General features: G+C 40.6%; 1 long non-coding RNA gene across 1 annotated transcript in view; it reads right to left on the reverse strand.

Moving 5' to 3' along the window:
- Positions 1-10,891, reverse strand: part of LOC127031097 (uncharacterized) — a 32,053-nt gene extending 21,162 nt beyond the window's left edge. Inside the window, exon 1 of the long non-coding RNA XR_007768498.1 lies at positions 10,821-10,891. This is a non-coding gene — a long non-coding RNA (uncharacterized LOC127031097). The remainder of the gene's footprint in view (positions 1-10,820) is intronic.
- Positions 10,892-15,435: the final 4,544 nt, after the last annotated feature.

Consider the following 15,435-nt stretch of genomic DNA (forward strand, 5'->3'; position numbering starts at 1 on the left):
AAGCACGTGAATTATCCTCTGTTGCTATTATTTTGAGTATCCACCAGTTATAACGGACTATTCATCCTGTGTTCTGGTCACATGGTGTCCTCACTACTCACTCAATGCATGACTAAAACTTCTATCAACATGAGGCTCGCTGGCCCACTACAAGTAGAAATATTTGTGCCCAAACATATTGACACACGTATTCTGAAGGCTTCCTCTTCACACAAACATTTCTATGAGTATAAAACTGTATAAATATCCATGGAATGGAAATAAATGAACACTTGTGAATATTTTCCTTTCATTATCCCCACCAGCTCATCTCTCTCACGAGCCATAAGAGGCCTTTTGTAGTTAAAGACATTTCTTTGGCAGGATATTGTATAAGAGCATGCAATATGTCTGCGTGCACAGCAGTTGGCCTATGGATAAATAGAAAGCTACAGGCTTGTAGTGATTCCAGATCTTTGATCATTGTTAAGACCATAGGAAAATATGCTGCAGAAAAACACCAAAAAACTCAAAGGAAAATTAAAGAAAGAAATGAGATAGCTCCTTTTTATAGCTATGAAAGAAGCTATGCATATTCATCTTCATCTAACTCTGAATCAAATCCCTAGACTATCGGCAGTTATTTTGATTAGACAGATTAAATATATGATAGAACAATTAATTAGATTTTGAGTTTTTTGGGCCAGGGACCATCTTTTTTGTGTTCTGTTTGCACAGCCCCTAGGCCAATGCTCCATGCCTTCGAGCTATCATAATTAATAAATAAATAAATAATAGATAAATAATTACTTAACACCAGTGACACAATAATAATTTTTAATAGATTGTTGGAACAAGGTTTGAAACACCAGAAAAAAACAATTATGTGCAAAACCAAATATATAGCAGGGAAATTTAAATGGAAAATTTCCAGCCAAGTTTTTGCTCCTATAGGATATTCATAGATTTAAAGGCTAGAAGGAATCACTATGATCAAGTAGTCTGAGCTTCTGCTTCACACAGGCCATAGAATTTCAACCAGTAATTCTTGCATCAAGCCTACAACTTCTGGCTGAGCTAGAGCAAATTATTTAGAAAGAGCTCCACTCTTGATATAAAGTCTTCAAGAGCTGGAGAATCCATTACAGCTTTAGGTAGGTTGTGTCAGTGGTTAATTACCTTCATGTTACACGTAGATTAAGATTAAAGCAGTCCAAGGCATTTAGACACTTGTTTTTCATTAATTTTAATGGAATATAGCTGGCTAAATCCACTAGGCTGCTTTGAAATCTCAAGCACATCTCTCAGTGGCTTCAGTGGAAATTGCTCATATATAGCAAAGGGGAAATCAGGCCCTGGAGTTGGAAGACTAGTACTTGGAAGTTATTAGTGTGGCACATTCTATGACTTTCAACAGGAATGTTCACAACCCAGTCCCCTACACCACTTTACATGCTAATAAAACATGAGTTATGATGATGGCTGGTGATAATTATTAATATGCCAACTGTATATGCCAGTATTAAAATACTACCCAGGTGTTGGAAGGCAGCAGCAGGTGCTGGATGGAGAGAAATAATTTTAATCACTGGTGATGTCTTTTTATTATGTCAGACTCCAGTGAGAAAGGAGAGAGAGAGCAGTACACTGTAGGAATGAGATGAAGGACATACTGAGGTAAATAATATACAGAAGTCTCCTCTTGGTTACTTACAGTTAAAAACAGATCTTAGCTGAAGAGTGGGCAAACAAACATGGGGCCCAGTGATGGGAGTTATGCTATCAGTTCTCATGGGCCAGCTCTTACGCTGCTGCATCCCTATTCGGACCAACTCCCATTGATTTCAAAGGGGCTGAAGGATTTGACCAACTGGTTCTAAATTACTGTATTTACCATACGCCTCCATGGACATTTCTACTGGAAATTCCCAACAGGTCCAGAAGATGCTGCTGCATTAACTGACTCTTAAGAGCCTTCAGAGGCAAAAATGTTTTAATTAAAACTCATGGATAATTTCAAAGCCAAGCTGTACTTTCCTGAAACATAGACATTACTCAGTAGAAAGGGTTTATCTGCTAATAATATTAACATTCTTGGTTTTGTTTACTTTATTAGCTCCTGTTTGCTGTCATGCTAAGAAGATATTATCACAGCCATGCCCAATATATCACGTCATAAGCTCCTGCATACAAAATACTTACACTGGGCATCCAGTGGATACTCCCTACTATCCTTGATTGCAAAAATAATAAGACAGGTGAATCAGAGAGTACATTCTGCAGGCTCTTTATGATCCTCTTCACAGTAACTGGAATGGCGTAAGGAGTGGGTTATAAAGGTTTCTCTAATTAGAGGCATGAATATTCCAACCAATTTGGAGCTGCTAGGCAGGAGTTTTTTTATCTGCAGAGGAATGCGGGGATTTGTTCACAGCAGTGAATAATCTTAGTCAACCTCCCCATTTTCAGAGCACTTTGTAGGAGGTTAGATACTATTATACTGTCATTATACTCTGCATTACAGTACAACTGAAATCTCCTGTGACTTTCTTCCTGGAAAAGTTACTCAGTGGCAGTGAAAGCATTTTGAAGTAGTCTTTCGATGTGCAGATGAGTCCTATGAATGAGTAATGTCCGAGATAGGGTAAATGCATGCACAGCCACATAAATAGAGATTTCAAAGTCATAAATGCCATTCTCTTTTTAGTTAAGGACTGGACTATGACAGCAAACCATAGGCATATGCCTGCTGCCAATAAAAACAATAGCAAAGCTTCCACTGACTTTGATGGAAGCAAGATTAATCCCCAAACATGGGCTAAATACAGTGGGATTTCTCACAGGAGTAAACTGTTGGATTTAGTCCTAAGGATCTAAGACCTTGTTTACACAGGGGAAATTGACCGGCATAGCTGTTCTAGAATAATTCATCCATGTGGGTACTCTATCCCACAATAAAAATGATTTTATTTTGGAATCATTACTCTGCTTTGTGAGCAGAGTAATTATTCCTGAATAAAGGCACTTTTATTCTGGAATAGTATACACATGAGGAGTTATTGCAGAATAGTTATTCCAGAATAGTTATGCAGGTCAATTTCCCTTTACGGACAAGACCGAAAACAGCTTGAGGGGGAAGAGAGAAAGGCTATGGGATAACTATATACTGTTGTTTTCCTTTCATGTAAGAAGTAAAAATCCTGGCATCCAACCTCCAATGTGGGCTGCACCCTCTCCTTCCAATGAAGTCCAAGGTAATTGAAGGCAATCAGTACTTTGTAAGAAGCATTCAGCCTTTTGCAAGGTTGATCCCTCTCTCAGGGCCCTGTTCTCCTGCCCCAGGATATGAGTAGCTCTCACTGAAGTTAATGGGAGTTCTTGGTTCCTGTGACAGGAAGATAGGAAACTGATAGACCTCAGTCATCTTCCTCATCCCTTACACTGAACTACTGCAGATACAGATACCCAGTATTATCTTAGCAGGCATTTTAATATTGTATGTCTCAGATTAGTCCAGGGTTTCTCAAACAGGGGTCATTGCTTGTGTAGAGAAAACCCCTGGCAGGCCGGGCCAGTGTGTTTACCTGCCCTATCCACAGGTCCAGCCAATTGCGGCTCCCACTGGCCGTGGATCACTGCTCCAGGCCAATGGGAGCTGCTGGAAGTGGCAGGAGTAAGTCCCTCAGCCTGTGCCACTTCCAGCAGCTCCCATTGGCCTGGAGCAGTGAACCGCAGTCAGTGGGAGCTGCAATCGGTCGAACCTAAGGACGGGGCAGTTAAACACACCGTCCCGTCCCGTCCCGCCAGGGGTTTTCCCTACACAAGCGGCCACCCCTGTTTGAGAAACCCAGGATTAGTCTAATTAGCTCAGTGCAATGCTAGCATATTAACTACACTACAATGGACTGAATGCCTTCATTTTGGAGAGGACTCCCACAGAAAATCTTTGAATTTTTACAATAAATTCTTGCCCATACTTTGCAGAGCAATAATAATGTAATATCACACTCTCTTCTCAGATAGCTGCAGGGTCTCTTTTAAATGAATTGGAACAAATAAACTATCCAACTAAATTCAGAAACATGACCCTTTTCAAAGGCAGAATCAAACAATACCCCAAACCAATCCACATTTTAAAAAAGAACAAACTTTTTTGTGTGCTTCCAAAGATTTACTCAGCAGGTAGTTGGCATTCAGAAAATTCAGCGCCACTAACAAAAATGGCTTCCTGTTTGAAGAGGTTTTTTCTTTAGTGCTATTATTGCACTTATTTGACAAAGAGCATCATAGAAAACACTTTAGAAATATTACAGTAGGTAACATTCAATGCAGCCTACCATCGAATGCTGTTATTCAAGCAAAGTTTTTAATATGTCTGTCCTGAGTGGTTTGTTTTTAAATTTTGAACTTTTTTCAAAACTTTCAGCCAGCCAGTGGTAGCTCTTGTTCAGTATTTAATATTCAATCAATAATATGTGTTTTTTTATTCAAATGTATTCATTGAAGGTTGCTTTGTCGTGAGTGGGACTCAAAAAATGTGGATTCATTTCCCATTTCTGTAGCACACTTCCAGTGTGTACTTGGGGTAATCATTTCATCTTTCCATGACTTATTTCCCCATCAGTCAAATGGAAGTAATGATACTCCCTGCCCTCCCTTTGTTTGTCTACTTACACTGGAAGCTCTTTCGGATAGGGACTGTCTCTTACTAATGTGTTTGTCTGTTGTCATTAATGGGAAGACAACTGAAACATTAAAAGACTTCACATCATGCTTAAAGATGGTTGAGAATTTGCCATTAAAATGTTTTTCAATGGAAAATGCAGTTTCTGCTTTGTTGAAATTTTTCATGGGAAAATTTTTATTTTGCAAAAAGTTTTCAATTTTCCACTGGGAAAATAAAAATGAAATATTTTAGTTTTGCTTAAATTGGCATTAATCTGTGTCCATCTGAGCTGCTGCAGTGTCTCACTGGAGCTGTAATCTGGGTGCCTCATGCCTCAGTACTCCTCTGAGTCTGGCTCCTTGGCTGCACTACATCTCTTATAATACACTCATGTCACCATTCTGCGTGAATCACCACAGAGCATCATGGGAGTCATATGATCGCGGTGCATTCTTTTTGTGATTCTTTACCAGTGTTGCATCTCACAGTGTAACTCTACTCCCATCCTATTCACCTCTGCAATCCACCAGAGCATGAATTTGTTGATCATTCAGGCATGATGCAAAACCATCTTCTTTCTGAGGCACTCAGGTGTGGGGATGAGTTGATGGAATGAGAATATAGTGGGCTTGATTTGGTATGCTTATTCTATTGTGGTTCTCAGGGGTAGATTGTTTGTTGGTTCTGAGCACGTCTGAATGTAAGTCATGGTGGATACATTTTCTATATGAATACTCTTGGTTTTAAATCCTGCAGTGCCTAGGGTTCTAGATTATTCCTACAGAAATTGGAGTCAGTTAGTGATACAGTATTTATGTCTGATTCTATAATTCTGACAACAAATCACTTTAGAGCAGTTGAGGGCAAATTTCTTGTTCAACACACAGCAGTAGAACGGCAAATGTAAAGACTTAGTTTATAACTGAAGCACTTCATTTAGGTTATAGGAAATTTCCACTCTCAATTCTAGGCTGAGGGATCAAAAGAGAGACTTCTTCCCGTTTAGACGGGATAAACGAAAATCTGATTTGACAAGACCTAATTGCTGGCTGGGCTTAAACTGAATGTGTGGCCTAAACATCTTCTACAACACAGATAAATAACCTCTAATTCCTATTCTTTCTATGGCATTGCGCATTTCTCCACTTTACCAACAAGCAGTTGAGACTCAGAGCCTGGCACACTTGAGCGATGACAATACACATTTTGGAAACATGGGGCACCAGCCCAATACCTTGATGACAGAGTCATGCACAGCACAAATTTATATCACATTTGAGCCATTAAGGTCTATGTACACCATGAAGACATGTGCTTGACCTTGGTGGAAAGGAAAATCTCACAATGATACCCTCTGCAGCAACACCAGAAGCTTAAGTAATGGCAGTGACAGATTCCAAATAGTTTCCCAACCAATTCTTCACAGTTGGAGTCTTGAGAAGGACTGAAAGGTCAAGAAAGCTGCCAAGTCTCACACATATGTCCTGAGACACACTCACTTATTTAGGATTCATTTTAAAGTTTTTCTTAAAATCTCCTGTGCCTGTAAGGAAGGATTTTGAAATATCACAGCTCAGGACCCCTCAAGCATGTGAGGGAGGGGGTGGATAGAGAGGTACTAATCAGAACTTTATTAAGATGCTGTGTTTTCGTCTCACAATAGAAAAGAAACTCCATTAGTGTCACATGTTATTTGCCCACTTTCCAGGATGTAACGAGGTAGCCCTAATCCAAACATTGTGAACAAAGCATGAGAAAACATGCCACAAGGAACAATCCTGCATTGTAGACAGAAGCATTAGATAATGTAAAAGGCTGTTCCATCTCTAAGTTCTAAGATAATGTGGGTTGCTGCCTAATTTAATTATCGTTTTTCCAGTGGAACCATTTTACAGTTACCATGTCACTGCTGCACAAGAACATGTGATAACCATACAGTTAACGTGCAACAGGGATATCAAAGAGAAAACACAGCTAACATCCTGTATAGTCAGGATCCCATCATTACATTTGTATCCAAACATAGAATGGCTGGTAATTGGCACTATCACTATCAACAGACTGATGATGCTCAGTGAAACTGCTTCCAATCCCCTAAACAATCATGTCTATACTATAATCTTTCTAAAGCATAGTAATAATCATGTAGGAATCTCAATATTTATTAGAGACGGTCTCCCATATTGGCAAAAAGGAATTCTAGGCATGATTCTGTTCTTATTTATGCTACTTTCACTCCGTTGTACTTCCACTGATATGCATAGTTACCCCTGCCTTACCTTAGGGTGAGAGCAGAATCAGGCTCTGTTAGTTTATAGGTGTGATAGTTATTTCTATCTCCCCTAGGGTGCAATATTTTAGCTGGGCTGGATGGAAAATATAAGCTGAAACTTTTCATGTGCAAGGGGTTGAGTTGCTGCAGCTATTCAAAAAGAAACATGAGAAACCAAGTCACTCTATCACACAGAAAGAAAGAAAATCCCAAACTAACGCTGCAGGAACTGTAATAGATTGTATCTATGTCCGCTAGCATGGCAAGAGAACGACCAACTATCCAGCGCCTATGTCAAGTGAAATCATATTGTTGCTCTACAACCGCATTTAAAGAGACTACAAAGAAATATTCTATGATCTCTGAGCGGTTACTCCAAGAGCTACATTCACATTCAGGAGGAGCTACCATAGCTAGTGAATGTCAGTCATATTAAAACTCAGGCTGTGGGCACTCAGATGCAGTTGGTGCTGTCAAGTAACCCTTTGCTGAGCCTGTCATAGAATGCAGAAACAGACAGTGATCCTGCTTCTACCATCAGCCCCACTGAGCTGACACTACAGAGCTCACTCAGAAAGAAGTCCCATGGCGTTAAAGAACTGCACAGCATCAAACAGGAGACAACAAGTGAAGCATGCCTGGCTGTTTCAATACAGATAGAGAAATGGAACTAATTATTGATGCCGGTCTCTTGGGGATTATGCACCATGCTACAGAAAGAGACAAATGAGAGAGATCCAAGGGACACCTCCCTGTCACATGCATACAGAGCACACCAGCAGAGGCCTGGGGAACATGCTGCCACAAGCATGGCCATTAGCTGTAGCACAGAGCTGTGGACATTACCCCTGCAGAAAGGCAATCTCTCCTCCACACTAATAGTGATCATGAGATTCTTTCCCTGGAACACAGCAGGCATTTCAGGTGTCATTCTCAGAACCATGTACAAGCATGAGAATCATCAACAGCCATTGCTGCTAGCTCTTTAACTGATTACCTAGTCGAAAAGGAAGGCCAAGACTCCGGTGCAATTACTGGCCCTGGGTTTTGTTAACTACCATTGACACTACACGCTTCTTTCAATATATGAACTCAATTTCCTTTTGCTATACGGCCCCACTCCAGCCCCAATTTACCACTAATTTCCTCTACACAGGAGCAATGTACGTAGGACGTATATGGTCCTATGCAATTCCCCACTTGCAGCCTCTTCCATAATGATGTGCTAAGGGCAGGCCCAGTAGGTGGAGGAATGGTCACAGCACATTGCATTACAACTAACCTAGTGGCAGAGTAAACAATGGCAACCATACATGGGCTGATGGGGACTCAGATACTGTGGTGACAAGGGCAGTATAAGAACTTACACGGAATGGAATAAGCTTCTATAAGGTAGTGCAGGTCCCTGGGCTGCTTTAATTTACAACCCCTGTCAAACCCAAAATCCAGGAAGCACAAATTGGCTTGATGCCACCAATGCCCCCTTCCCACACCACTCAGACCGGGCTGTACTTTATGGCCTGTGGCACCGGAGAAGCACAGCATGTACTCAGAGCCATAGTACCCCAGCAATGCTGTAGGGCTGAGAAGAAGGAGCAGCTATATCTCTCTAGCTCAGGTCTGCCTGATGAAACAGGAGGGTCTGGGGCTTCTGTGAGGCTGAAATCCAAAGGCAGGGCTGGCTCTAGGCACCAGTGTTCCAAGCATGTGCTTGGGGTGGCATTTCTCATGGGGTGGCATTCCAGCCCATTGGGGGTGGCTCTTTTCAAGGTGCGGCAGCGGCACTCAGTTTTGTTTTGGTTTTGATTTTTTTTGCTTCAGCGGCAGCACTCTGACTTTTTGTTGTTGTTGCTGCTTAGTGGTGGCAAAAAACCTGGAACCGGCCCTGCCCAAAGGTGAGATAATAACTAATTTTTCCTGGCACAGTTTTACCCCTTTTCATTCTACTTAATGTTTCCAGACCTGAGCCTAAATCCTGACTATTGGCCTTTGAGCCATGAGCTCATGAGAAGCAGCAGCTAGAGGAGAGCCTGGAAATGTGCTCAACGCTTGTATTGGCATTGTGGGTGATGGTTTTGCTGGGATTGCTTTTGATGGAGTGATGTTAACTCAGTGATGTTAACCCTGATCCTATGACTGCTGGTAGTGCTCAGGACTTAGTTGAAGGTGCTCAGCACTGGCAGGATCGAGTCATTTGTTCGCATTGCTACCAGGCCAGGTAACAAAAAGGAAACTTTTCCTTATTAACTGGCTGAAACAGCATGACTTTCATATTAGTCCCAGTGCCCCCTTAATCCAAAGTGGTTAGCTCTGAAGACTGTAGAACTGCCACAAATAACAACCCAAAGAAATTCCATTTTCCAGAACACTTTAAAGCCAGTAAAATCCCAGCAGCGAGTTGTAAGTGATGATATATGAAGTGAAAAATGTTTGCCCTTCTAGCCTGAGTTCTCAGTGCACCATAAACACACCATGAGGTTTGCTGTCGTATTCAGCACAGAAGCAGATGCTGACTGCATGCTTGTCAGGTGCTCAGGTATACATACAGTGGGTATATTACAAGTTACAGATCTACATTTCAAATGGGTAGAGAAGCTGGGTTTTGGAACAGCCATTAAAAAGATCCCATTTGGACTGCTCTAAAATCTGAAGATAACAGGAGCTAGGGTCAGGTTTAAGGATGACCTGAGCTAACTTTGTGCATGTTGTTTAACTCATGTTCTATGGAAATAGCCATTGAGCCAGTGACACACATTCTGTAGAACATTCGTGAGAACAGATGCAATATGCAGTAGTTCTGTGGAAAGAGATGACTATATCAAAGTTTGGTTTGCAGTCAGAGGGTACTTGGGTAATGTGAATGTGTTCATGTAACAGGAAATAATATAGTTTGTTGCTCTATGGATACCAGTTGCCCAATGGCCCTTCTGAAAGCCGTTCATGTGGAATGAATATAACATTATGAAGTGAGTAGAATTTATAATAAGCCATGGCTGGGTTTCATCAATGACTTTTACAGCTTTTCACTTCTCAGATGCCATTTCTGCATTCAGAGGTTAGGTTATAATGGGATGTGCAGATGCATAGATATTTTCCCCTTCTTTCAACAGATTGATTTGAAGAATATGAACCACACGCTCTGTGCCGTGAATGGGAAAGGCAAATCTACCAGCTTTCCGGAGAGCCTGTTTAAATTATTTGTTTCAGCAGTAGATTTTTTTGCAATATTTATGTTTATGGAAGAAAAAGTCCAATATAATCTTTCCAACAGACCTACAGACATTGAAAAGTTCATCTTCCTTCTCCCCCTCCCCCAACATCAGACATGGCTACAATATTTGCTAAATGTGCAATGGGGATAGAGTAAACTATGAGAATCTCACAAGAAGGCCACCAATTAAATTATCCTTCTCCATACTGAACAAGACAAAAGCAGACTAGTAGTTGGGAATGAGAGGACCTCAGGGGATCTTCTTTCAGGGTGATCTTCTTTTTCAGTAAAAAAAATGCATATTAAAGCATTTAGTTAGTATTTGGGGCGGGGGAGAGGAGGAGAGGTCCATCTGTTTAAGCAGCTGAAGAGAAAGCACAGACAAGGCTGATGGAGTCTTCCAATATCTCTGTGATTTTTATTTTGTTTCTCTTAGCACAGCACAATCCTGTTTATTCAAAGGTCACTGTGCTGAAAGCAATATCTGCAGAGCATAAGAACACTGACAACATAATCACATGGGGTAGAATAGTACAAGTTCCTTAGCCCTTCATCCCCTATACCCTTTGGGTCTGTTTATCGTTTTTACACACGTTAATGAAGAAAATTCTATTGTCTTGATTTGCCTATCCAAAATAAAGCAAGTTCAATCCTTTGTTCTCACACCATAAAAAATAATATGCTTGACTCACCAATAGAGAGAGCAAGCCTGGAGTTTTGTTAACCATTTCATGCTTCAGACATGTCCAAGATACCCCATGTCCATCCTATATAGAGATAAAAAATTATAAAGCTATTGTTGAAAGGGTAACAGAGGGCTATTGTTGAAAGGATAACTAATTAACCTCTGAGGACAGAAAGAAATAGCTTCCCATGGGATGGTGAAGCAAAATTAGCTGCATTAAGGGAAGTTTAAATCCCCCGCTAAAGCATTATGCATTGGCCACTGTTGTAGACGGAATTTCAGTTTAGATGAACCAGACTGTTTAGTTATGGCAGTTCCTAAAACAGTTGTTTTCATTTCAATGTAGAGCTAAGCTGAACAAAAAAGTCAAATCTCTTCATAGCTCAGGATACCCACTGATGCCATCCCAGGAAGTACCTCAGAGGGTACTTCCAGGAGTGCTATCACTGTATTAATTAAATGACAAAGTAATGATTGTAATCCTTAAGGGAAGATCATAGGGGAAAGATGATATCTCCTTAGGTCCTGGCTCTAAATTGTTGCTTTTGAAGCTCTGGAATATGGCTTATATATTTTTTATCCAATCAGTTTCTCCACTAACTATTTTTAATTTGGGCCTAATCCTGCTTCGACTTTAAAAAATTGTGATTTCACTGGGTGCAGAATTAGGATGACCAGATAGCAAATGTGAAAAAGCAGGACAGAGGGTAATAGGAACCTATATAAGAAAAAGACCCAAAAATCGGGACTGTCCCTATAAAATTGGGACATCTGGTCACCCTATGCGGAATCAGGGTCTTTGTTGTTAACCCCAATGGCTTCCTGCGCTGCTAGCCAACAGACTAGTAGAACACTAGAGACATATTTTACCCTGTAACATCCCATAAATGTTTTTCTTTTTTTAAGACAAAGGGAAACAAAGCACAACGCCAGAAAATGGAAGAAGAAATTTGAAATTAATATTCTGCTTGTGAATTTCTGGCACAAAAGCCAGGAAGTATGAGGTTAAGGAGGACAGAACATCAGCTCACTCTGCAGTGCCACTTTGTCCTTCCAAACAGCAGGCACTGAAGGCCAGCGCATCAGTCCCAATTTTGAATTTCTTGCCTTTTGTTCGAGTCTGCTCCTGTTGCCACTGACATCAATGGGCAGTTTGCTGCTGACTTCTTTGAAAGCCAGATTCAGCCCTTAATATGCATCAACGCTTCCAGATTCATTTGATTACAGTGGTTTGGTTTGATTTTGTTACTGAAGCATAAATAAAAATGAATCCTCAAATTTAAGAGATCCATCTTCTAAGCTGAGGTTGGGGAGCACTGCCTTGGATAAATTGGAGCCATTTTCACAGCTTACCAGAGCAGGAATGGGAAGAGACATGCACAAAGCCATGCATAGGTGCAATAAGAAGAGAGCTGGACTGGGATTTATTAGCCTTAAACAAACAAAACAAAAAAGGTTATTCCGGGGCTGATCCAAAGCTCAGTGACGAAGGAAAGACTTTTATTGACTTCAAAATCCAGTGGACTCTGGAGCAGACCTTAAATGCAATACAAGGTATAGGATGTTAAGTGTCAAGTTACTTATGTCCTGGTCATTCCTTGACTGTACCTAATGAACCCATCAAGATCTCTGTTCACTAGGTATGAGATTCACCCCATGTAGAGGGCCAGCCCGTTGCCTTTGCACCACTTCATTCTCATCTAAGTCCTCAAAACAGCACGTAAGTGTTGCTAGCACTGACGGCTTTGTGCTGATCCTTTGCAAGGGGTCGATTTCCCTCCAAAGGTCAGAAAAGTTTTGTTTGCATTGCTGGCCAGTGGGTTCATTTATCTGCACTACACGGCAAGCGCTGTCCAGAGCACTAGCACTTTGGCTCTCCACACTTCCTCACTTCTTTCAGCAGGGCTTGGCTGAATAGGCAACAAGCCAGTTCACATTTGGATCTTAATAATGTTCTTTTAAAAGACAGAGTTTTGTACTTAACAGATAAATCTTCAATAGCTGGATGAGCACGTTTGCGTAGTGATACAGTTTACGCAGCACACTCTGTGTTTTGTTATGTGTCATTTATAAAATACAAGGATGTGTGGTTCAGGTCTCATAAACTGCTGCAAATGGAGCCACTTTCATGCGTTGAATAAGCAATTCTCAAAAGCAACCATTGTTCTTTTCTTTCCTGCACCTTGGCTGGCAATGGGGAGGTGATGTAAGCAGAGATGAAAGTACAGCAAACAGAATGACTTTCCTGAGCTTAGGGAAGGAAGCAGAAGGTGCTGAGTTAAGCAAACATCTGCCTTGGCGAAGAGTAAACAATGTGTTTCTCTAGTAAACTGAGCAAACAGGACTTAGAAGTCATAGAGAGAGGAGGAGAAGACAGAGCAAGCCAAGATGGCCATTTTGCCAAATGACTTTTTTATTCATGCTCCAGCACTCACTGCTATAATTACAAGAATCTCTGGGGACCCAAGAAGTCTGACTTTTCCTTGCTTTAGAGTGTTGCCAATAAGATATAAAAATTGCTAATGCAGCGAAAGCATTTCTATGCAGTGGAGTTGGTAATTTTTTTTAAACCAGCACAATTACTACTATGCAAATAAATAAAAATCTATTATAGTTTCTCTTATTATATGAATTTAGTGCTCAACAAAAGGGCCAGGTTAAGGGTGCCAGGAATTAACAGCTGGTGCTTATCCGCAGAATCGGCGTGGACAATGGTAGAGCCAGCTTTCCTACTAATGTGCCTCAAATCTGCCACGAAAAGACAACTTCTAGGTGTAAGAGGGTAAGCCAGTCTCCATGGACCATTTAGCCTCTCTATGTTGAACCTGTCACCCAGGGTGACCATTGAGGTAATTGCATGTGCAAATTAGGCATTTTGTTATGGGCCTAAAGCCCTTGAAAGCCTAACCTGGTATTTTTGCAGTGACTGTAATGTAAATCATGGATGCACAAATTTCTGAACATATAGAGAAATCAATTAATGAAATCGTATAAACTATACTGAAAAAATCTATGGGCCAAGTTCTGCCTTTAGTTGGCCTTGCACAGCACATATTAATGGGTTGGATGGGGACAGTGGTGGGTGTGCATAAATGTAAATAAGGCAAAATTAGCCATAGTCCCCTATCCCTCAAGGTGGACAGGTGTCTGAACATTCAGAATTACTCTTGGCACTCAACAAATAGGTTGGATGCTCCTACATAGTCCCTTAACTGTGAACATACAAATCTATGAACTCTGGTTATGTTGTATTCACCAATTTAATTATATATCACAATGTCAAAGGTTTAGCCAGACAGCCCATAGAGCACAGCAAGGACCTTCTTTTCCACAGGACCTCTGTCCTTTCTCAACAGCACTGCTATGTTGTGTCCCTTCCATTGCCAACCATTGCAAGACTTTTTTTTTTTTTTTTTACTTCAGAGCATTAGAAATGGAGTTTAGAGGAAGGCCTTTGACCCAGGTAGTCAGTGGATGACTACACTTGGAATTCCTAGTCTTTATTTTTTTTCTCCAATTTTTGCCTGACCATTATTTTTCCATCATTTTTATATTACATCATTTATCTTCACACTGAGAACAAGGCAAGCCCATCAACCACTGCTCTTGTTCGTGTCCTTCCTCGACAGACAGGAATATGTGTATTTTATTGTGACAATGAAATTAGTTAACTATCAAAATGTACATAATTCTTTTCCAAACACTGTAAATGCTATCACTGTTGTAACCTTCAATGGTAATTGACAATAACTCAGCTGGTACTTCCTTTGACTTTAATGACTACAATAGCTTCTGTAATCATTTCGTTGGTATGCTCGAACAATTTGAATGTATAGTATGCAGGGGTATACTTCTCTGTTCCCCTGCTTCAGAAAGACTCTGCAGGCACCAAGTGGAAAAAAGATTTTGCCAAATTGTTGGGGTGGCGGATGGATGAGGGACCAGCAGAAGTAGTCAGTGGATAGCTTACGATATTCTAGTCACATAGACTTTGGAGGCGCATACCCCAATGCATAGTAACAAAGGGAGAATTTCATTTTGTTTTTGAAATGCTATTATTACATTCAGGAAATTTGCAAAGGCACCTTGACAGAACATGATCAAATACCTGAACTTACAGTGCAACAACATTTACTTAGCAAATGACATTTTAATGCAGAAAGTCAAATTTGCATACTAATTAGATTTTTCCTTTAAAACATTTAGACTTTTGGCCTTTCCACCTACCCACTGTGACAGAGATTAAAAGATTTTTTTATTATGTCCTGTCAAACAAAACACACATTTGTAAAGTGCTACAGTCACTAAGTAGCACTTTTAACCTATTTTCTACTTATATGGAATTCAGGCAGCTCGCATTCCACGTACTTCCTGACCTCAGGAGGGCATCTGATGGAAAGCAAATGGAAAAGATTGGGTTTTCTCTCTCTGTTAATTTACAATGTGTGGGAAAATATTGTGGTTGATATTATCAGAGCTGCCTCTGGGATGAGAACAGCATCCAAATCCTCAAGGCAGCCATCAAAACTCAGCCTGCACGTTTTAAATATCATGATTGGAAATAAGCTGAGTTGCATCATAAAAATATAGGTACCTCCAACCATGGGGATTTGAGATGCTGG

This window comes from Gopherus flavomarginatus, chromosome 11 (assembly GCF_025201925.1).
Source record: "Gopherus flavomarginatus isolate rGopFla2 chromosome 11, rGopFla2.mat.asm, whole genome shotgun sequence".
Taxonomy (NCBI): Eukaryota; Metazoa; Chordata; order Testudines; family Testudinidae; genus Gopherus; species Gopherus flavomarginatus.